The following is a 22,794-nucleotide window of genomic DNA, read 5'->3' as shown; positions in this document are numbered from 1 at the left end:
AATAAGACCTTGTAGTTTTCTTTGCAAGGTTTTTCAGAAGTGACTTCAGAAATGACCTTTCTTAGAGCTGAGAGAAAGTGACTGACCCTAGGTCACACAGATGATTTTGTACCTAAGGTAGGACTAGAACTAATGGTCTCCCAGTTTAGAAAGATCTGCATCACAATAGAAAGGTCTGCATCACTTAGTGGTTGTAAGGTTTAATTGCCTTACTTCTGAATAGTCTGTTCCAGCAAGAATCAAGGCGGGGGGGGGGGGGGATCACAGGTTCTGCACAATGCAGAAAACATCGCAGACAACTTATGCTCAAATTACTGCCAATTGCGATTTATCTGGGCACTGAACCCCTTATTCTTCCATAAATGGCAGCCATTTAAGCTGTTTAAGTGATCTTCATATTAAAAGGCCCCATGGTGAATTCAGGGAGTTCAAGCATCATGCGCAGGATAGATCTTTTTCTTTCAACACAGAATTAAAGTGCTGGATATTGGAAAAAGATAATAGATCCAGCTCAAATGTTACACAGTGTCTAGGTTACTCACAAACAAGACTGAAAGGAAAATTGGTATTGTGGAATAGAAATGAGTCAGTAAAATGCTGGGCTATTTACAAAAAACCGAGAGTACTCTGTGTTCCATTCTGAATTGAGCAAAGATTTTCAATCTCTGTTCTGGAACTTAAAGATGCTTGGTAGCTTTCCAGGCTTTGTCGTGGAAAATAAATATACAAATTTGATTAAACATTATATAAAATCTCTCCAACTTTAAATTATATTCAGTTATCCTTGATGCTCTGTAGGAAACAATAAAATTTCACTGGAAACCAAAGCAAAGAAGCGTACACAATCAATAAATCTTCGGTGGAAGGAGAGAATACTGCAACATGCATAATAAACAGAGTTTCCTGCCTTTTCTTTTTTTTAAGTCCAAAGTTTCAAACTGGTTTCACGCTTCATTTTCTCCAAGAAATACCTCACTGCCCTTTAGACATCTTTCCTTATTTTCTTTAAATGTGTTTTTCCTTTTTTCCCCCCCATAAATTTTATTGATTTTCATAAAATGAACAGACAAACATACATTTAACACAAAAAATGGGGTTGTATTTTCCCCGCTTATTTCAAAAGTATAAATTTGAATACAGAAAAAAGAATACATATTTGAAATTCAATTCATTGTTATAAACGTAAAGAAATAATTTGTTTAACTTTTCATAGTAGTTCTTCATATATAAACTAATTCTAATATAGTTTTAAAATTCTTCTCATAATAATTCTTCATATTTAAACTAATTCTAATATACTTCTAAAGTCATATTCTAACTAATTTTTATATAACGTATAAATCTTAACTGTTTTCGTAGAGATAAATGTGTTTTTCCTATGAGACTCCGCTCCTGCCTCCTAAGAAACAGCAGCAGTGGGGGCTGTGCTAGAAGGCAACTTGAAAAGAGACGCAGAAAAAAGGCAATCCCATGTAGTAACACACCCAAGGAACATCAAGTTGCTTTAACCTCTCTGGCAGAAAAGCAATTTATTTCCCAGAAAATAGGTGGCCAGTTGCAAGCCTGAACTTGCTCTTTGTTCTTAGATCCAATGCTTGATTTCTATCCTGTTTTATAATGTCATTCTCTCAAGGAAGCGTTAATCAACAACGCCTGGATCCAGCCGTGTGTCACATCCCGACTGGCCAAAACAGCCAGGAGGGGCACAGGTCCAGAAGACAGGTGGAGGAATTCACAGCTCCCATGACCTTGTCCACTTCTTCAGGGGTTACCAGGTCAAACTCTTCCCAAATAACAGGACTAGAGTTTAATGTTTCCAAACGTAAAATAATGCACTTGGGGAAAAGGAATCCTCAATCTGAGTACTGTATTGTATTGGCAGTTCTGTGTTAGCAAAAACTTCAGAAGAGAAGGATTTAGGGGTATTGATTTCTGACAGTCTCGAAATGGGTGAACAGTGCAGTCAGGTGGTAGGGAAAGCAAGTAGGATGCTTGGCTGCATAGCTAGAGGTATAACAAGCAGGAAGAGGGAGATTATGACCCCGCTATATAGAGTGCTGGTGAGACCACATTTGGAATACTGTGTTCAGTTTGGGAGACCTCACCTTCAAAAAGATATTGACAAAATTGAATGGGTCCAAAGACGGGCTACAAGAATGGTGGAAGGTCTTAAGCATAAAACGTATCAGGAAAGACTTCATGAACTCAATCTTTATAGTCTGGAGGACAGAAGGAAAAGGGGGGACATGATCGAAACATTTAAATATGTTAAAGGGTTAAATAAGGTCCAGGAGGGAAGTGTTTTAATAGGAAAGTGAACACAAGAACAAGGGGACACAATCTGAAGTTAGTTGGGGGTAAGATCAAAAGCAACATGAGAAAATATTATTTTACTGAAAGAGTAGTAGATCCTTGGAACAAACTTCCAGCAGACGTGGTAGATAAATCCACAGTAACTGAATTTAAACATGCCTGGGAAAAACGTATATCCATCCTAAGATAAAATACAGAAAATAGTATAAGGGCAGACTAGATGGACCATGAGGTCTTTTACTAAAAGAGTAGTAGATCCTTGGAACAAACTTCCAGCAGACGTGGTAGATAAATCCACAGTAACTGAATTTAAACATGCCTGGGATAAACATATATCCATCCTAAGATAAAATACAGAAAATAGTATAAGGGCAGACTAGATGGACCATGAGGTCTTTTTCTGCCGTCAGACTTCTATGTTTCTATGTGTATTATGTATTGGACAAAATAAATAAATAAAAAATAAACTGCTATGCAAGAACCACATTTCCCATAGTTCCCAATCTTCATTCTAATGGGAAATTATTGGAGCTGCAGTCCCCCTACATCAAAAGGGTAACAAATGTGGAAAAGTCTTCCCGAAGCACAACACTGCTGTGAAAATCAGAATAGAAAAGGAAAAAATAAAAACTGTGCTATGTCTTCAATGATGTGACTTCATTATTTTGAACCTTGAAATCATGTGAAATAAAATTTTGTAGAAAGGAGAGCTTTCAAATCACTTTGCAAGACATCTAGGGCTTTGATGTTATTTCCTTAAATCCTCTCCTAATCCTACAGCTACTCCTTTTCAGCAACCTAAGAGGCGGAAATAATGTTTCCTGCTGTTAAGGTTGTTCAATCAGTTTCAGTTTCTTACTAATCTGCAAAAATGTAGCAGAGGATCCTAAATTAGTTTCTGCCCACTCCTCCGGATAGCAAGGTTTCTATGGTGAAGCCTCGCAACATATTAGATAACTTATTTCTCCTAATGGGAAGGTAGGGTAGAATAGAATAGAACAGAACAGAATTCTTTATTGGCCAAGTGTGATTGGACACACAAGGAATTTGTCTTTGGTGCATATGCTCTCAGCGTACATAAAAGAAAAAAGATACATTTGTCAAGAATCATGTGGTACAACACTTAATGATTGTCATAGGGTTCAAATAAGCAATGAAGAAACAATCGATATTAATTAAAATCTTAGGATACAAGGAACAAGTTAGAGTCATACAGTCCTAAGCGGGAGGAAATGGGTGATAGGAATGATGAGAAAAAAACTAGTAGAGATAGAAGTGCAGACTTAGTAAAAAGTTTGACAGTGTTGAGGGAATTATTTGTTTAGTAGAGTGATGGCATTCGGGGGAAAACTGTCCTTGTGTCTAGTTGTCTTGGTGTGCAGTGCTCTGTAGCGACGTTTTGAGGTATGAGTAGAAACAGTTTATGTCCAGGATGTAAGGGGTCAGTAAATATTTTCACAGCCCTCTTTTTGACTCGGGCAGTATACAGGTCCTCAATGGAAGACAGGCTGGCAGCAATTGTTTTTTCTGCAGTTCTAATGACAACAAATACAGGTAGTCCTCAACTTACAACAATTCATTTAATGACCATTCAAAGTTACAACACCATTGAAAAAAGTGATTCATGACAGTTTTTCACATTTACTACTGCAAAATCCCCAATGATCATGTAATCAAAATTTGGATGCTAGGCAACTGTATTTACGACAGTTGCAGTGTCCCAGGGTTTTATGTGATCATCTTTTGCAACCTTCTGACAAGCAAAGTCAATGGGGAAGGCAGGTTCATTTAATAATCGTATTATTAACTTAACAACGGCAGCGATTTACTTAACTGTGATAAGAAAGATTGTAAAAGGGAGAAAAACTCACATATCAAATGCCTTGCTTAGCCACATAAATTTTGTACTCAATTATGGTCTTAATCGAAAACTAGTTGTACTTATTTTTTGGAAGAGGAAAGTCTTGCATTTCTCCATTACTCCATTAATTTCGTCTAGTTATAAAATGTTGGTTTGTTTTTATTTTTTTAAATATTTCATTGATAATAATTTTATATTGCTATATAAATAAAAGCACTCGTAGTAATCAAATCTATAAGCCCCACCCTGGTTACTTTCCTTGATAAAAGTACTGAATATAACAAAGGAAATATCTGATGCCTTTTCAGCTGCCAAAACCTTTCTAATGGCTGTGTATTGATGAGAGGCACAATTCCTTTATAATGCAAGCAAGCAGATAATAGATAAATGAACCATGTCATTTACAGTGCCTTTTACAATGCATTGCACAATATAATTTGGCTTTGTAAATTATCTAAGTTTTAGACCTCAGATTCCTACTAGGATTTTCCAGGTGTTCATACCCCAGATAATTTTGTATTTTATGACTACAGTGAATTAGAAAAGTATGCAAAATGTATTTTTATATAGGGGTCACACTTGGTGAGATCTGCTGTGCCAATTCCTAATTAAATTGAGCAACGTTTTTGGTCAACCATTCTTAATATACTGGGTTTTTTTTTAAAGGAAAAGAATGCTGTTGTAAGCAATAATAAAGTGCTTCTTACAACCACACAGCATGAAATGTTCTTGATTTTGTTTTATACTAACAGCTTCTTGATTCTCAAGGGTCAAAGTACCAATTACAAATAGATTATGCTTGAGAAGCTACACTTGCTGTTTTTAGAAACCTAGATTATTACTTTTTAAACTCATTACCAAGGGCTTGCTTTTAAAATGGAGCGCTTCCACGTACATAAAACATTTTCACTTCATCCTCACATCAATCACCTGCTTATGTTTTCCAACTCATATTTTCTCTTTTCACTGTTCAAATGCGATAGTCTACATCAGATCCTAATTAATGTAAAAAAAGAGTGTCATATTAAAAATAATGAATTGTGTTCACTGCAGACACTTGCTACATCACTCACATACAAACCATTCAGCATGATAATGTAAGGCACGAAGAATGGAACGCAAATATTCCAAAGTAACCTATCTTACATTTTGTAACTTTAATACTGTATATGATTATTATATTATATTATATTATATTAATTATACTTTAACCATAATAAAATGGTTAATGCTACCATCTGCGAGATCCTCTAGAGTAGGGGTGTCAAACTCGATTTCATTGAGGGCTGCATAAGGGTTGTGTTTGACCTCAAGGGGAGGGGCGATGTGGGCAAGGCCAGCTTGATGTCAGTCGTGTTAAGGTGCCGGTGGAGGCCTAAGCGGTATCCCAGTGAAAATACTTCACCAGAAGATAATTTGAAATTATAAGATGATTTATAACTTTCCCCCTCACAAGGGAATTTAAGTTTAAATATTATACATTATGTTATTTGTTTATTGTTATTATTGTTCAGTGTACTTAAATAAGTAATTAACTATATTACTAGGATTATCTTTTTTGTTTGTTTGTATGTGTTAGTTTTGTTTCGTTTCAATTGATGATTTGATTATTTATCTTACATTTTTGTAAATGTGTATATATGTATTTTAAATCAATAAAATTTATTTAAAAAATAATAATAAAGAAAATGGACTCCCAAGTTCAGTTTTCAGTTGCAAAAACCTCCTGCAACCCTCTGCCAGCAAAAACAGAGCTCAGCAGGGGCAGATACTGCCCTCCCGACCTCCATTTTTGCCGATAGAGTCACTATGGGGGCCTGCACTTCACTGTTTCCAAGGCGGCTCCGCAGGCCAGATCTAAGCATACTGTGGGCTGGATTCAGCCCACAAACCTTGAGTTGGACACCCTTGCCCTAGAGCAAAGGTAGGCAAAGTTGGCTCTTCTATGACATGTGGACTTCAACTCCCAGAATTCCAGAGCTAGCATGTTTGGCTCAGGAATTCTGGGAATTGAAGTCCACAAGTCAAAGAAGAGCCAACTTTGCCTACCCCTGTCCTAGAATATCTTTTAAACTGTGTGAGAACCAGATTGTACCGCAACTTCTCCAGTATTCTTAAAAGCTTTCTTTGTTCACAGCAGGAGGAGAATCCGCTTTCATCCATCCCTTCAATGTGAACCACTTTGTTCTCTGGTTAGCCAATTTTCTGTGGCACCATGCACAATGAATTACACTGTAAAAACAAAAGTATTTGCAGTATTTATCAAAAAGATGACAAAAAGCCTATTTCAGTCATAGCATGCCTGACATTTCAAAGTGACAGACAATTGTCTTTTGTGCAGACAATTCTTACCCACATAATACAAAAATATGTGTTTTTTTCATCAAAATCACTAAATATAGTATTGTATCTGTGCGACTGAGAGTTATGGAACGTTCCAAAATTTCATGAGAGAGCTGTTCAGCATATTTTCAAATTGAGGAAACATGCATAAGGTGACAATTTGTAATATAGTCCAGAGTAGACAGGAAACACACATTCAGACCTCTGTGAAATTCAACCAGTTCTGAGAACAGAACGTTAAGAGAATAATGTTATTATAGTTTGTTCAAAGTTTTTCAAAGCAGTTTCTCGTCACAGAATTCTACCCACAAAGCAAGAAAAAAAAACATGGTCTGATATTTATGAAGTATTTGACATTTTCACAATGCTTTTGGCTCATTAAAATACAAAGGCCATTTTGTCTGAAGGAACAGGCTCTTTCAATTCGTCCTGCCCTTTCTAAAAAAAAATTGGTGAATTGACATTCTCAAAAACTTATTGTATCTATTAATGCATAAGGCAAAGAATTTCATACTGCTGCAAAAATCTCATCTTATTTATTTATTTATTTATTTATTTATTTATTTTCTATGCCACCCAATTTCCTAGGGACTCAGGGCGGCTCACAACAAAAATAAACATGGATCAATATAAAAACATTACAATTTAAAATAATTGTAGCCATCCATACATTCATGGGCTGACCCGAAAATCTTGTGTGTGTGTGTGTGTGTGTGTTTGTACAAAATTCAAAGGAAAGAGCAGTGTTATTCATCATTTTCAGGGAAGAAACAGATGCAAAACTTGCATAAAAATAATTTTTAATGGCTAAGCATACCAAACATTGTGGATTTAGTTATGATTCTGCCGCCCACCCTATTTTACATGGGACTTTGTTAACATGCTGTTTCTTAGACACATAATCCTTCTATTCCTATGTTACACATGGACAACCGGTTAGCCATAACTACAGATAGTCCTTGACTTACAACAGCTCATTTAGTGACTATTCAAACTTACAACAGCACTGGAAAAAGTGATTTATGACCATTTTTCACACTTATGACTATTGTAGCATCCCCATGGTCATATGATCAAAATTTGGATGCCCATAGTGTCCTGGGATCGTGATCACCTTTGGAGACCTTTTGACAAGCAAAGTCAATGGGGAAGGTTGATTCACTTAACAACTTAAATGTTATTAACTTAACCGCAGTGATTCACTTAACAACTATGGTCAGTAATGTTGTAAAATGGAACAAAATTCACTTAACAACTATCTCGTTTAGCAACATAAATTTTGGGTCCAATTATGGTCGTAAATCAAAGGGTTATCTGTATGTCAATTTCCCATCCTTCTGGGACAGGAAGCACAAAATCTGGAGTGCATACCTGCCCAATAGGCTGAACATAGTTAAAAGACATTAAACCTCTCTCCACCAAACCCAGAAAGACAATAAATCCTGTCATGATCTCAATGCATGACATGGCTCTGCCCATGTTACATCACCACTCCACCCGCTTGTAGCTCGCGTTCCCAAACTTCATTCCTTCTTGCCAGTAACTTCATCTCTTTAGTTGAAGTGGACTCAGCAAGGGCTGAACTACAATCCTCATGAAGTTAACATTGGGCTCAGATCCTATGCACCTCTGAAATAAGCCAAATTTGCTGACAAGTGAATTGTGTATGCAGGTATTTATTCCAGCTTAGGTTTCTGAAAACTGACTTTGTAATTACTTATGATTGTCTGACAATATACTCATTGTACATAGGAATTCTCCAATTTGCCAACATCCATGCCACCCTATAATTACCCTTCTTTCGCCCTCCCTCTTTCTCTGCAATGTATAAATCCCAAAACCTCTACATGTGCATATATTCCACATATCTTCCACTCTCAATCTGTACACAAGATCAGAATATTCTGATGATACTTTCAGTAGAAGGAACAGTTCTAACTTAAGTTCTGGCCCTACCTTTAGTAGTCATATATGTATGACGTATTCCATCCATACTCAGAATTTATTTTCCTTTATGTGTGTGTGTGGCCATGTATGTATGCATGCTTGCAATTTAAACTCAACAATAATAGAAACACACAAATGAGGAGCCCACTATTTGCAAAGGTGCCAGATAATAATTCACTCATCCCTTAAAGCAGTGTTTCCCAACCTTGGCAACTTGAAGATATTTGGACTTCAACTCCCAGAATTCCCCAGCCAGCAAATGCTGGCTGGGCAATTCTGGGAATTGAAGTCCAAATATCTTCAAGATGCCAAGGTTGGGAAACATTGCCTTAAAGCATATGAATTCTGACACTCCCTACTCTAGGCCAGTGATAATGAACCTATGGCAAGGGTGCCACAGGTGGCATGTGGAACCATATCTGCTGGCATGCGAGCCGTTTGCCCTAGCTCAGCTTCAACATGCATGTGTGTGCCAGCCAGCTGATTTTTGGCTGGGACAGAGGCTCTGGGAGGGTGTTTTTGGATTCCAGAGACCGTGGGGGTGGAGGTGTGTGTGAGTTTATTGCTCTAGGCAGTAATGAGTCTTAGGAGAAGGGCAACCTAGAAATTGAATGGATGGATGGATGGATGGATGGATGGATGGATGGATGGATGGATGGATGGATAAATAAATAAATAAATACTAGGATAAATGTTTGATGATAAATCTAGAAGTAGAAAACCCTCCTCTCTCAACTGCTAACTGTAATGTACACCAATATTTCTCAACTTGAAGATAAGCAGACCTCTGTCCCTGCTAGAGAAATATATTCCACACCATGTACATTTAAAACTTTATGATGGGTTAAATATGCAAAGGTTTTTTCAAAAGGTAAATCAACCTTAAAAACACAATTATCTTTCATCAAATACTCATAGGAATTCTAGGTTATCTGTCCAGAGCTTCTTTCATTTACATGAAACTAGGGGTAAAGTTAAATTTAGTAACTTGGAAAGCTTTCTGAGAATTCTTATACCAAGATAAACAAAGAGTCAGATCATAATCTAAATCTCCAATCCTTAGTACTTTCCTAGATTGTTACCATAATCCAGTGGTATCAAGTAGGATTTCCTCCAGTTTAAAAAACAACAAAGGTAAAGATAAAGATTCTCCTCACACATACGTGCTATTTCCCAACTCTAGGGGGCAGTGCTCATTTCCGTTTCTAAGCTGAAGAGCCAGCACTGTCTGATGGCAATTCCGTGGTCATGTGGCCGGCATGACTAAAGACACACAGAACGTTGTTACCTTCCCACCAAAGTGGTCCCTGTTTTTCTACTTGCATTTTTGCAAGCTTTTGAACTGCTAAGTTAGCATAAACTGGAACAAGTAACAGGAGCTCACTCCGTTACATGGCGCTAGAGATTTGAACTGCCAATCTTTCTGATTGACAAGCTCAGCGTCTTAGCCACCGTGTCCCCTTTAGAAAACAACCAAACAAGATTCTAAATTCATGTATTATGAAACATTGGACAAGCTTAACCTTGCATTCAAATATTATTCTACCTCTTGAGATCTTATGGGCTATTTCTATAATTTGCTGGTCACAAGTTGCCATATAAAATGTTCCTCCTTTCTCTGTGCCATAATCAGTCCTCTCTCACACAATGCTTACAAGTCCACACCCTGACAAGTATCCAATTCTCCTCCAGCACATCCGGCTTCTTTGAAGAGCAGAGTAAGGTTAGCTAATGGTGAGGAGGGAGAAACAGGCCCAAAGGATATCAAGAACAGAATTTTCTAATGACTTACATAGTTAAGCAATCCAAAAGGAAGTCAAACAGTTTTTACATAAGATGCAGTTTCCTTGATACCAGTACTGTTGGCCTCCCTCTAACATCCTATTTTGATCAGAGTTGTATGGTGGCATATAAACTGGGCTTACCTTCACATTCCTTGGACTATCACTTAGGCTCAAATTCTAAGAAGCTCTAGTACAGTGGTACCTCGAGATACGAGTTTAATTCGTTCCGGACCTGGGCTCTTAAGTCGAGCAGCTCTTATCTCGAACGACTTTTCCCCATAGGAATTAATGTAAATAATTTTAATTGGTTCCAGCCCTCAAAAAACTCACAAAGTTAGTCTAAATTATGCAGAAAGACATGTTTTTAATGAAGAAATGTACATGTACATATAAATGAATAATGAAGTTTCTTTCACTTAACTTGTAAACTTTCTTAAACTTTTAAATTTACATATGTTCAACTTCTCTGCCACCCAATCCTGTAGGACAGAGGTCCCCAACCCTTTTTGCACCAGGGACCGGCTTTAAGCGATCAAGAGAGGAATGGGTGAATGAATGGACGGAGGGTGGGAAGGAAGGAAGGAAAGAGGGAAGGGACAGGAACAGAGGAAGGAAGCAAGGAAACTTATGAAAGGGGAGAGTAAGAGAGGAATGAGTGAAGGGAGGGAGGGAGGGAAGAAGGTGGGAAGGAGAAAGAAAAGAAGAAATAGAGGAAGGGAAGGTAAAAGAGAGAAAGAAAAAGAGCAAGAAAGAAAGCTGCAAGCACCCCCCCGAGCCCCCCAGGCCGGCTGCAACCTTTTAAAACACGCGCGCCGCTTCGCAGCTGTCTCCTGAAGCCGAACGTGGAAGTTAGCGTTTGGCTTCAGGAGACAGCTCCTTGGCGCTTGTATCTCGAATTTGGGCTTGTAAGTAGAACAAAAATATCTCTCCCCTCCCAGCTCTTATCTCGAGTTGCTCTTAAGTAGAGCAGCTCTTATGTCGGGGTTCCACTGTATATGAAACTGATCTGATTCCGGAAAAGTCCTGCAGACAAGGATTTATGAATCATGCTGATATTGTAATGAAAATTGTAATTGAAATCTCTAGTATCTTTTATTAAAACACAGAGGAAAGTAGTGTCTGGGCTGCATTCTATAGATAAACCACACTTTGTGGTTTTTACACCTGAAAAGTGTTAGTGGGGGAGAGGGAGGGGGTTTCCTATGACGGGAACATTTTTCAAATTTTCTATTTCATATCTGCCCTCAGAAACTAAAACTGCTTGTGGAGCCAGGTCTCAGCTCAAATTAAGGCTATTAGTATTATATTTCTACCACCTACACACAAATAAATAACTCAAAGTAGCAAACGCATCTATTTTTCCTACCTTCTATTTTTCCCAGAACAGCCACTCTGTGAGATGAGCTCAGCTGAGCTGCTTTTATATCTAAAGGGGGAGCTAAAATTCAAGCTTCCTGGTTTTCTAGGCCAGCACCTTCACCACTGTACCAAACTGGCTCTGTTAGTCAATCACCTTCCGTGGCCAAAAGAGGATTTCTCAACTTCCTTTTGTGTATTATAAGTATGAACATTTATATTATGTGGATATGCCTGAATTAAAGAGGGTTGTGCAGATACTTGTTTTGTGTTAAACCAAGGATAAAGATTGCAACTCTAACTGGGGATAAGCAATGAATCCAAACCTCCTTGAAATTAACAGTGTTTATAATTTATATTTGAGACCAGCTTGACCAGCTCTATTTATAATTACTGGTGGCAGCAATAAATCTTCTGTTGTACATTATACAACCAATGATACCCATTCCCTATTATTAGAACTTGGCTGAGTACTGAATGAGAAGTTGTTTTGTGTGTGTAAATGACCTAACCAGGCATGACTTTCTTTAAAAAAAAAAACCCTCCATGGAAGGCACATGATAAACAGTTCTTTATCACTGTTGTTTCTGCTGCTACAATTTATGTTCTTTAAGCAACCTGTTTAAGGTTCCTGTCAATACTATGTTAATTTTAAATCCACAATCTAATCGGAGTAGATTCACTTTCAGAAACACAAGAAGTAATCAGGATACGTTTTATATCTGTAGTGCCCTGGAAGGCAGTTGGGAATGGGGTATGGAAAAATAACTCAAATAATGATGGGTAGTCTAACAGCTTTTCCAGTAGCCTCTTACAGCATAGAATAGAATAGAATTCTTTATTGGCCAAGTGTGATTGGACACACAAGAATTTGTCTTTGGTGCATATGCTCTCTGTGTACATAAAAGAAAATATACATTTGTCAAGAATCATGAGATACAACACTTAATTATTGTCCTAGGGGTCAAATAAGCAGTGAAGAAACAATCAATATTAATAAACATCTTAAGGATACAAGCAAGTGGGAGGAAGTGGGTGATAGGAATGATGAGGAAAAAAACTAGTAGTAATAGTAGTGCAGACTTAGTAAATAGTTTGACACTGTTGAGGGAATTATTTGTTTAGCAGAGTGATGGCATTTGGGGAAAAACTGTTGTTGTGTTTAGGTGTCTTGGTGTATGATGCTTTGTAGTGATGTTTGAGGGTATGAGTTGAAACAGTTTATGTCCAGGATGCGAGGGGTCAGTAAATATTATAACAGCTCTCTTTTTGACTCAAATTGAATTTACTAAAATTTACGGAATTTACTAGAGTTTGTTACATAAAAATCAAAACCAGAAACACACACAGATGACTGATTCAACTGGATTCAATAACATATTTATAAACTTAATAACAGATGAATTTATAATACTATTAGCAGAGCCAGGGTGGCGCAGCAGGTAGAGTGCTGTACTGCAGGCCGCTGAAGCTGACTGTAGATCTGCAGGTCAGCGGTTCAAATCTCATCACCGGCTCAAGGTTGACTCAGCCTTCCATCCTTCCGAGGTGGGTAAAATGAGGACCCGGATTGTGGGGGCAATAAGCTGGCTCTGTTAAAAAGTGCTATTGCTAACATGTTTTAAGCCGCCCTGAGTCTAAGGAGAAGGGCGGCATAAAAGTTGAATGAATGAATGAATGAATGAATGAATGAATGAATGAATGAATGAATGAATGAATGAATGAATAAACAAACAAACAAACAAACAATTCCTTCAAGTAAATATAAGCTGGAGTTAGTTTCATTTCAGCAGAGAGTACAGAAAGGAGAGTGGAGAGTGAGCCACACCCAGACTTAAGCTTGAGTTTCGAGTTTCGATTCTCTGCACAGACTCAGAAGAGTTTTACTCCCATTGGTTGACTCAGCTGCTATGCCTATTCATTGGTGACCTTGTTACCATTGGCTTTCCCAGTCATGAATATCTTTTTTGCATAAATATGCAACACATTAAGCCCAAGTTTTCTGACGATCACCTAATCTGCTTTGATTCAGTGAGATTTAGATATCCATCTTAATAGGGCTTGAAGAGAGCACAACAACAAGTCATCAGATAGAAAGAGCTTTGGAATCAGTGGATCATCCCACAAAACCTATAACTGGAATTTACTGCTAATATCTAATATATTCTTGCAGAGCTTCCCATAGACATATATACAAGCTTCAGGGACGAGCAACTCCCATGAAATGAGTTTCTACTAGCAGAGGGTCAACTGTGCTACATTCCAGCCTCTGTAAATAACTCTCTAGAGTTGCTTAGCGTTTTGCCAAATAGATGTGCAATCTAAAAAACAGATTGTATAAATAAATTGCAGAGTTTTGAAGAAAAAACTTGTAATCCAAAAACTGTCGATGAAAAATCTTGACAAGGGGCAAGTGGCATCATAGATGACTACAATGTTCTCTTAGATAAATCATAATGAAGTTCTGCTCATAAAGTCTGCCCTTTTAATTAACAGAACAGGAACAAGTCATCTGACAAGTTGCTAACTTCGTATGATAGTTTCCTTTTTAGGCCATAGGAGAACCTTTAGCAGATGTTCTTTTATTTCCCTGATTTAAATAGATCTTGATTATTCTTTATCAGCAGTAGCAATACTGAAGACCCAATGTACAATATAAATACAATGTCACAAAGTCTTTATTCCCACCCCTTAAAAAATGTAGAACCAGTGTTATCAACTCATCTGGCCACAGTCCCCAATAACAACTTAAAACAAGAGATACCAATCTTTAAATATGAATTGATTCAGTTAATAGCCTAAACGAAGCTTTGAAAATAATTTAAAAACAGATGAGTCATTTCATTTAAATTTATAGCTTTCTGAGAGTTAGATGAAATTAGCAGTGTTATGTTTTCAGAGAACCATGAAAGCAATCAGGAATGTTTCAAATGTAAGTAATGGAAATTCAACATTTATATGCAAATTTCTGACATTGCTTCAATCCTCATTTTGATAGTATGTCTATTTTTCTTATTTCTTTTTTTAGTTTCCTGAAGATGAGGCATCATCATCCTATAAACAGCTATAAACCACTGTGAACATCTCCATTTCTGGAGAGGAACTGTGAGATAAAAATCTTGAATAATTATAATTTGGGTAACCAAAGCTTATAACAATATTCATATATAATAAAAATAGAATATTTTTAGATAGAAAATATACTATTAGTATATTTTGTTTTATTTTATCTGTCGAACCAAAGTTACAAATTGAATAAAGAAAATAAGAAAATTAAAATGCGACAGGGATGACAAGCATGCCAGTGCACTTACAAACCTTTATGGATCTTTAAATAATAGACAGAGATCCACAGAAGTTAAATTAGAATTAAAATTGTGAAAGTTAATGGCTGAGACAACTGAATCAGATTACAATATTCCAGACTTTGATAACTATTTTACAAAAATTGGAATTTTTTTTTACAATCAAGTTTAGAGTAGTTTCCATTAAGTTTAAAGGGGTTATTTGCACATATTACGTTACGATAAAAGCTAAAAAAAAAAAGTATTTTACAGGTAAAGTGTTACTATGCACAATTTTGTATACAATACCTAAATCTGACCACAAGCATCACAGTTCTAAACTATCCAAATCTAGAATTTCAAGCATAATAGCATTATGGACAGAAGAATGCAAGAGTTTTCTTATAAAGTAATTCTGAATTTGTACAATTGTATTAATGTCCAATATGGAATAATTGTATCAATGTAATATTTTATGTTCTGAAAGATAAGTGGAACTTAATAAAATACCACAATTAGAATCGCTGAATCCAGAATCCCGTTTAGTTGGTCTTGTTATTCCATTCTTTCTAGCCTGCTCCTACTAAAATTCTTCTACTTCTTCCCACTCAATGGAGCTATTTGAGCTACAGTACTGATGTTTCCTTTCATATGTGGATAGTACTATTATGAATATACGTATGTTCAATAGCACTTTCCTGCACATCAGAAATAGAGGGAATACTATGTGGGTGTCTTTCACATGTACTCTCGCTGCTAGTTCTTTCCTTGTCGTCCTTTTTATTCCCGTTTTGATACTTTTCACAGTTGACGTTGAAAAGATCTAAGTCAATATTATTTATTGCCTTTTTTGTTATTGGAACCAATCATTTAATAGATTTTATGCTTCATGATATCAGTTGTAAGCCTCCAACAGATTATTTAAAGGAGTGTCAAGGACACTTATCAAAAGTAAGCAATAGTTATTAACTTCCAAATCAATGAACATGTACTTTAAAGCCAATCTTTTGTTACAAGGTTTTGAGCATAGAAGCCTTCCCCATTAATTTAAGTGAACAACATAATTCACCCATTTTTGTTCTGGAATTGCCTGAGTCACAATTACATGAGCTGTTTATGTAGCAGGTAAAAAGATAAATTAGTAGACATTTTATGTTTATATCATTTGAGGAGGCTGAGAAATCTATTCTAGAATTTGGCTCTCAATCCTTTAGGGAAGAAATGAGTTTTGGACTGCATTTTGAAACTGCCCACAGATGGCAGACTGCCTCAGGTACAGTATCTGCCACTATTTAATAACTCGGAAAATTGTTGCTCAAATGGAATCCCAGGACACTTGATGTTGAAATGAGGAAAAAGCCCATCAAAATGGATAGGACTATATAAAAAAATATTTCTGGTTTAGTTTCACTGTAGCAGGAGTCAGTGATTCATTTTTTATAACAAAAATGTAATGACACTCAATTCATATTCAGTTCACAAGAGCGTGACTTGAGTTTTCAGGGGATTTCTCAACCTTTTCCTATCTTACAAAGAAAAAAATGGGGCAGTTTTGCAATGTCATGTTTACATGAATAGGCAGCTGGGGCTGTAAGTGACCCACATCATTGTCTCCTGTGACCATAAATATAATAATATCAAAACACTTTTTCACGATTAAAGGCCATATGGCCTAAGGCAGTGTTTCCCAACCTTGGCAACTTAGAAACATAGAAACATAGAAGTCTGACGGCAGAAAAAGACCTCATGGTCCATCTAGTCTGCCCTTATACTATTTTCTGTATTTTATCTTAGGATGGATATATGTTTATCCCAGGCATGTTTAAATTCAGTTACTGTGGATTTATCTACCACGTCTGCTGGAAGTTTGTTCCAAGGATCTACTACTCTTTCAGTAAAATAATATTTTCTCATGTTGCTTTTGATCTTACCCCCAACTAACTTCAGATTGTGTCCCCTTGTTCTTGTGTTCACTTTCCTATTAAAAACACTTCCCTCCTGGACCTTATTTAACCCTTTAATATATTTAAATGTTTTGATCATGTCCCCCCTTTCCTTCTGTCCTCCAGACTATACAGATTGAGTTCATTAAGTCTTTCCTGATACGTTTTATGCTTAAGACCTTCCACCATTCTTGTAGCCCGTCTTTGGACCCGTTCAATTTTGTCAATATCTTTTTGTAGGTGAGGTCTCCAGAACTGAACACAGTATTCCAAATGTGGTCTCACCAGCATTCTATATAGCGGGATCATAATCTCCCTCTTCCTGCTTGTTATACCTCTAGCTATGCAGCCAAGCATCCTACTTGCTTTCCCTACTGCCTGACTGCACTGTTCACTCATTTTGAGACTGTCAGAAATCACTACCCCTAAATCCTTTTCTTTTGAAGTATTTGCTAACACAGAACTGCCAATACAATACTCAGATTGAGGATTCCTTTTCCCCAAGTGCATTATTTTACATTTGGAAACATTAAACTGCAGTTTCCATTGCTTTGACCATTTATCAAGTAAAGCTAAATCATTTACCATATTACAGACGCCTCCAGGAATATCAACCCTATTGCACACTTTAGAGTCATCGGCAAATAGGCAAACCTTCCCTACCAAACCTTCCCCTATGTCACTCACAAACATATTAAAAAGAATAGGACCCAGAACAGACCCTTGTGGCACACCGCTTGTAACCTGACTCTGCTCAGAATACTCGCCATTAACAATAACTCTCTGATGTCTACGCTTCAGCCAGCTGCAAATCCATTGAACTATCCAGGGATTAAGTCCAATCTTCATTAATTTATCTATCAGCTCTTTATGTGTATCAAAGGCTTTGCTGAAGTCCAGGTAGGCAATATCCACGGCACCACCTTCATCCAACACCTTTGTGACATAGTCAAAGAAATCAATGAGATTAGTCTGACATGATTTGCCTTCAGTAAAGCCATGCTGATTTGGATCCAATAAGTTATTGTTTTTTAGGTGCTGATTTATCCTCTTTTTGAGTAGAGTCTCCATCATTTTAACTACAACTGATGTCAAGCTAACTGGCCTGTAGTTAGCTTGACTGGGGATATTCCAGTCAACATCAGGCATGTTGAAATCACCCATAACCACAATATCTCCCTTTACTGCCATTTGGGTAATTTCATCCACCATCTTGTTGTCATATTCCTCGGATTGCCCTGGAGGCCTATAGATCACCCCAATTCTAATGACAGAACCTTCTTTATTTTGCATGCAAATCCAGAGAGTCTCTAGATCTTGACATGTATTTTGAATTAGTGTTGTTTTTAGACTTTCTTTAATATAAATGGCTACTCCACCTCCCCTTCTCTCTATTCTATCCTTCCTATACAGTGTATATCCTGATATGGATATTTCCCATTCATTAGAATCCTTAAACCATGTCTCAGTTATGGCAACCAGGTCCAAATTATCTCTAGATATTATGGCCATTAATTCACAGAGCTTGTTGCTCAAGCTTCGAGCATTCGTGCACATTACCCGAAGAACATTATTTTCATTATTAGTTTGCCCCTTATCATCAACGACTACATCTATTTTATTTGCAGCTCCCTTTTCATAAGCTTCCAAAAACTGCTTTATCCTCATTGGTCGGGGACAGAAATCACCCACATCAGTTACATCTCTGTCCCCTTTACCTAGTTTAAATGCCTGTCCAAAAAAGTTCTGAATTCCTCACCGAGTACCTGGGTACCTCTGTATGATGGATGCAAACCATCCCTCTTAAACAACTCCCTATTAGACCACCTACTGACATCATGACTTACATAGCCAAAACCTTCAGCTTTACACCACTGCCTTAACCACACATTAAACTCTCTGATACACGTTGTTTTATCCTCTTGACCACAAACCGGTAACACCTCTGAGAAAGTCACTGAATCTGTTATTTTACCCAGCTCCACACTTAGACATTGAAAATCTCTTTTTACTACATTGACATTTCTCTGGGACAAATCATTTGTGCCAAGATGCACCACCACATCAATGTTATTACCTTTACTCACAGCCTTGGCAATGTTTGTAATCCGCCTCCTGTCCCTGCTGGCAGTGGCCCCTGGGAGACACCTCAGCACCTTCACCACGTCCTTACTCTGTCCCAAATCAACACCTCTAACAGTTGAATCACCCACAAGAAAATGTGTCCTCTGTTTATTTCTACTAACTGCACTTGATGGTTCGGTGACATTTACGACAACTTCCCCTTTGAACATCCCCTCATTCTCTGCCTGAGGGGCCTTGCTAATATCTCCAACATCCTTACTATTTAAATCCGCAAGAACATTATACGGATTCGATACAGAGAGACCAAAATTGCTATGTTTTTGCTCAACTGCACGCAATCTTCCTGAACCGACAGTTGTCCACACAGCCCTCCTCCTCGGGGGGCGCTGTGGAAGTGGAGGCTGGACACATGGCTGCATTACAGCACGTGGCTGGGACAATCTTTCCACTTCTGACTGCAAGCTACAAACTAAGGACTGCAATCTAGAGAACTTGAAGATATTTGGACTTCAACTCCCAGAATTCCCCAGCCAGCAAATGCTGGCTGGGGAATTCTGGTAGTTGAAGTCCAGATAACTTCAAGTTGCCAATGTTGGGAAACACTGGCCTAAGGGAGGGAAAAAAACACTGTTTAGTAGTAGACTTTAGCACTGATATCTGCCAAGATTTCTTGATTTGAAAGAGGTTTTCTATTTAGATGTGCAAGAAGACAGTAAGTAAAGGCGCTGGAGTGACGCAGTGGTTAGAGTAGTTCAGCAGCTGTAGTTCAGCAGTTCAAGTCTCACCACCAGCTCAAGGTTGACTCAGCCTTCCATCCTTCCGAGGTGGGTAAAATGAGGACCCAGACTGTTGGAGGCAATATGCTGATTCTGCAAACCGCTTAGAGGGGGCTGTAAAAGCATTATGAAGTGGTATATAAGTCTAAATGCTATTGCTAAATGGCTCAAACAGAAAATAATAGACCCTTCTTCTCTCCAGTCCCTTCCAGTCCATCAGGGAGAATCCGGTAGAAAGTGATTGCAAAAGTGGAATTCCTATCTGCGCAATTCTTTTTGTAAGTAGCATTAGGCCTTCTAGAGATACATCAACCATTAATCAAGGGCAGCTCTACAAATACAGTACCCGAGAGGAGTTACTGTATGGCTGTCTGTCTGGACGCATCCCTTATTAATCTTTGGTAGGACTGAAAAACCAAGAGATACATATATATTCCTGGGAGAACAAAGGACAACTCTTTGAAGCATTGACAACGTCATATGCTCCCATGGTTTGGTGCAGCCACTTCACAGACTTGCCTAATCAACAGTTCTGCTAAACTTATACTTCTGTCCTCTATGCTCACCCTTTTTATAGGTACAGTATTTACTATACTATGATATCACTTATATTAAATTTATCAAATATATTTACAGGTTTCAGCACTATTTATTTATTTATTTGTTTGTTTGTTTATTTTTGATTGATTGATTCATGGATTTCTATGCCGCCCTCCTCCTGAGAGCGGCTTACAACAAAAGTTAGTACAAACACATGAAAAAAATCTAAGTTAATAACAACAACAACAACAGAGTTGGAAGAGACCTTGGAGATCTTCTAGTCCAATCCCCTGCTTAGGCAGGAAACCCTACACTACTTCAGACAGATGGTTATCCAACATAGTTTTTAAGACCTTGCGTAAGGCAGAGAGTAGGGGCAGTGCGAATCTCTGGAGGGAGTTCCTTCCAAAGAGCCGGGGCCGCCACAGAGAAGGCTCTTCCCCTAGGCCCCGCCAAACAGCATTATCTGACTGACAGGACCTGGAGAAGGCCAACTCTGTGAGACTTAACCGGCTGCTGGGATACATTAGCACAAGACAAGTAAAATCCTTCCTTGTTACCATGTATTGTGTGCAATAAAAGCAGTTACGTGTTGGTTTTATTTAAGATCAACTTTCCAGAGATCAAAAAGGGATTACAGTACAGTAGTCTTATAAGCAAACCAACGTATTCTGTGCCATGTTTGTGCCAACAGCTTATCAAAATGAACCTGCTGCTCCAGTATTAAATCCAAGAGTGCTATCACATCATCCTTTTAAGGCTTTAACATCTGACACAGCAGCTTTTTCCATCTCAGTGATTTGCTGAAAATCTGATAACCTATTAAAATGCTTCTCCGAAGGGTCTCATCCTATTTCCTTTCTGGTGATTAAAAATGAGCAAGGTAAGCATACAAGATCTCAAGGTCAGGGAATCTGGGACTCACTTGTGTGGAGATCTTGTTGATTTAATTCTCCCACATTACTTACTCTGAATAACAAGCTTTTGTACTGAGTAGCTTCAAAAATCTATTGAATGAAATGTGTAAACTGTTTCCTTAATTCCTCACACAGTCAAAACCTCCAGCATGAAATTCGGGGGGGGGGGGGGGGGGGAGCAGTTCAATGGCATCAATCTAATATTAATATTAATGTATAGGCCACCCAACTGCCAAATGATTCTGGATGACTTAAGACTCAGAAAGCTTTCTGTCTATCTATCATACAAATGCAACTGACCAGAAGAGCAAAATGCTCCCCCAAAAAGGAGGGGGGATAAAAGGGGCTCCATCACACCCTGCCTCAAGGCACAGGGGAACCAGGTCTTCAAAAGTTTGCTAAACAGCAATAAGGATAAAAGCTACAAGAATCTCTGCAGAGAGATGATTCCAAAGGGCAGGAACTACAATAAGACCTATAGTACATTCTTTCCTATAATAACTGCAATAAGACCTACACATTCCTGACTTCCATAGAACGTCAAAGCCCCTTTTGTTATAGCAATCAATGAAGCAATAACCAGGTTGTAAATGAATAAAACATTAGAGGGCTTTTTATTAGTCTCAAGAGATGTAAATAACTAAAAGGCATCTTTCACATAACTACACAATTATTTTGCAGCCAATGGGGGAGACAAAGTAAAATGATTCATGCCCCCTTGGGAATTAGGTAGTCTTCCTCTTTCTCACTAGCTTCAACAATATGTATTTTTTCATCTTTACTCTGGTCATTTTTATTTCCTTACAACTAGGAAAAAAGTAAATGATCATAATTGATCAAAGCCTATGCTTTGCTTATTCATGTTTCCAAGAATATTTCAAAGGAGGCCAGAAGATCTCATAGTATTTATGCAACACAACTATAAGACAGAAAGAAAGGATCACATAAATTTTGTTTTACTTAAACCAAGAGTTTGCTGTACAGAAAATCAAACACATCTTTGACTTAATTTAATTTGGTAGTTTTCCTGAGTAACTGAGTAACAGGATTCTGGGCATCTTATCATTTTTAAAGTGAAAAACAATAAAATAATACAGAGAACAGTCCATCAATTCAATCAATGTCTCTAAATCAATTCATCTGAAAACAATTTGTTTTATCACAAAAGAAGTTGAAGTACTGTATGATGAATGTAACTGTTCATATAAACAACAAAAGCAAACTACAGAATAAAGTTCATTTTCTTTACATCAATTCATACAATTTTATTACTCATTCTGAGGCAATAAATTATTTTACTTTAAAATTTTATTTGATGCCCTATATCAGTAAAGTGGAAATTAGTAAAGATACTAAATACACAAGAAAAATAAAATAAAATCCAGAACTATTTTAACAGGTTAGAGAAACTGCTGAAAAGAATGAAATTTAAGCAGAGACAAATATACCACAAGTGCTTTGCTTAAGAAACAGAAACCCAACATGCAGATAAAGACTAGGGTGTGGTCCAACAATTGGTAACCACATGGACCCAACTATGCAATCGTCTTGGAAACACTGTAATACAGATTTGCCACTGCCTTCTTCCATAATGTCATTTTACTTCCCAGCCTGGTCTACAGACCTGGTGGTCTTCCATCAAAGT

At 37.5% G+C, this 22,794-nt stretch overlaps 1 protein-coding gene across 2 annotated transcripts in view; it reads right to left on the bottom strand.

Moving 5' to 3' along the window:
- The window catches only part of OSBPL5 (oxysterol binding protein like 5), a 173,025-nt gene that overhangs the window by 136,938 nt on the left and 13,293 nt on the right, over positions 1–22,794 (bottom strand). The window contains exon 1 of one of the 2 annotated variants that reach the window (XM_070764584.1): positions 1,349–1,368. The exons of the other annotated variant lie outside the window; for it this stretch is intronic. The gene's annotated coding sequence lies outside the window, so the exon portion shown is untranslated. Of the gene's footprint in view, positions 1–1,348; positions 1,369–22,794 lie in introns of those variants that run through there. 2 annotated transcript variants of the gene reach the window in all.

Source organism: Erythrolamprus reginae, chromosome 1, assembly GCF_031021105.1.
Source record: "Erythrolamprus reginae isolate rEryReg1 chromosome 1, rEryReg1.hap1, whole genome shotgun sequence".
NCBI classification, from domain to species: domain Eukaryota; kingdom Metazoa; phylum Chordata; class Lepidosauria; order Squamata; family Dipsadidae; genus Erythrolamprus; species Erythrolamprus reginae.
This window is presented reverse-complemented; position numbering and strand designations above follow the sequence as displayed.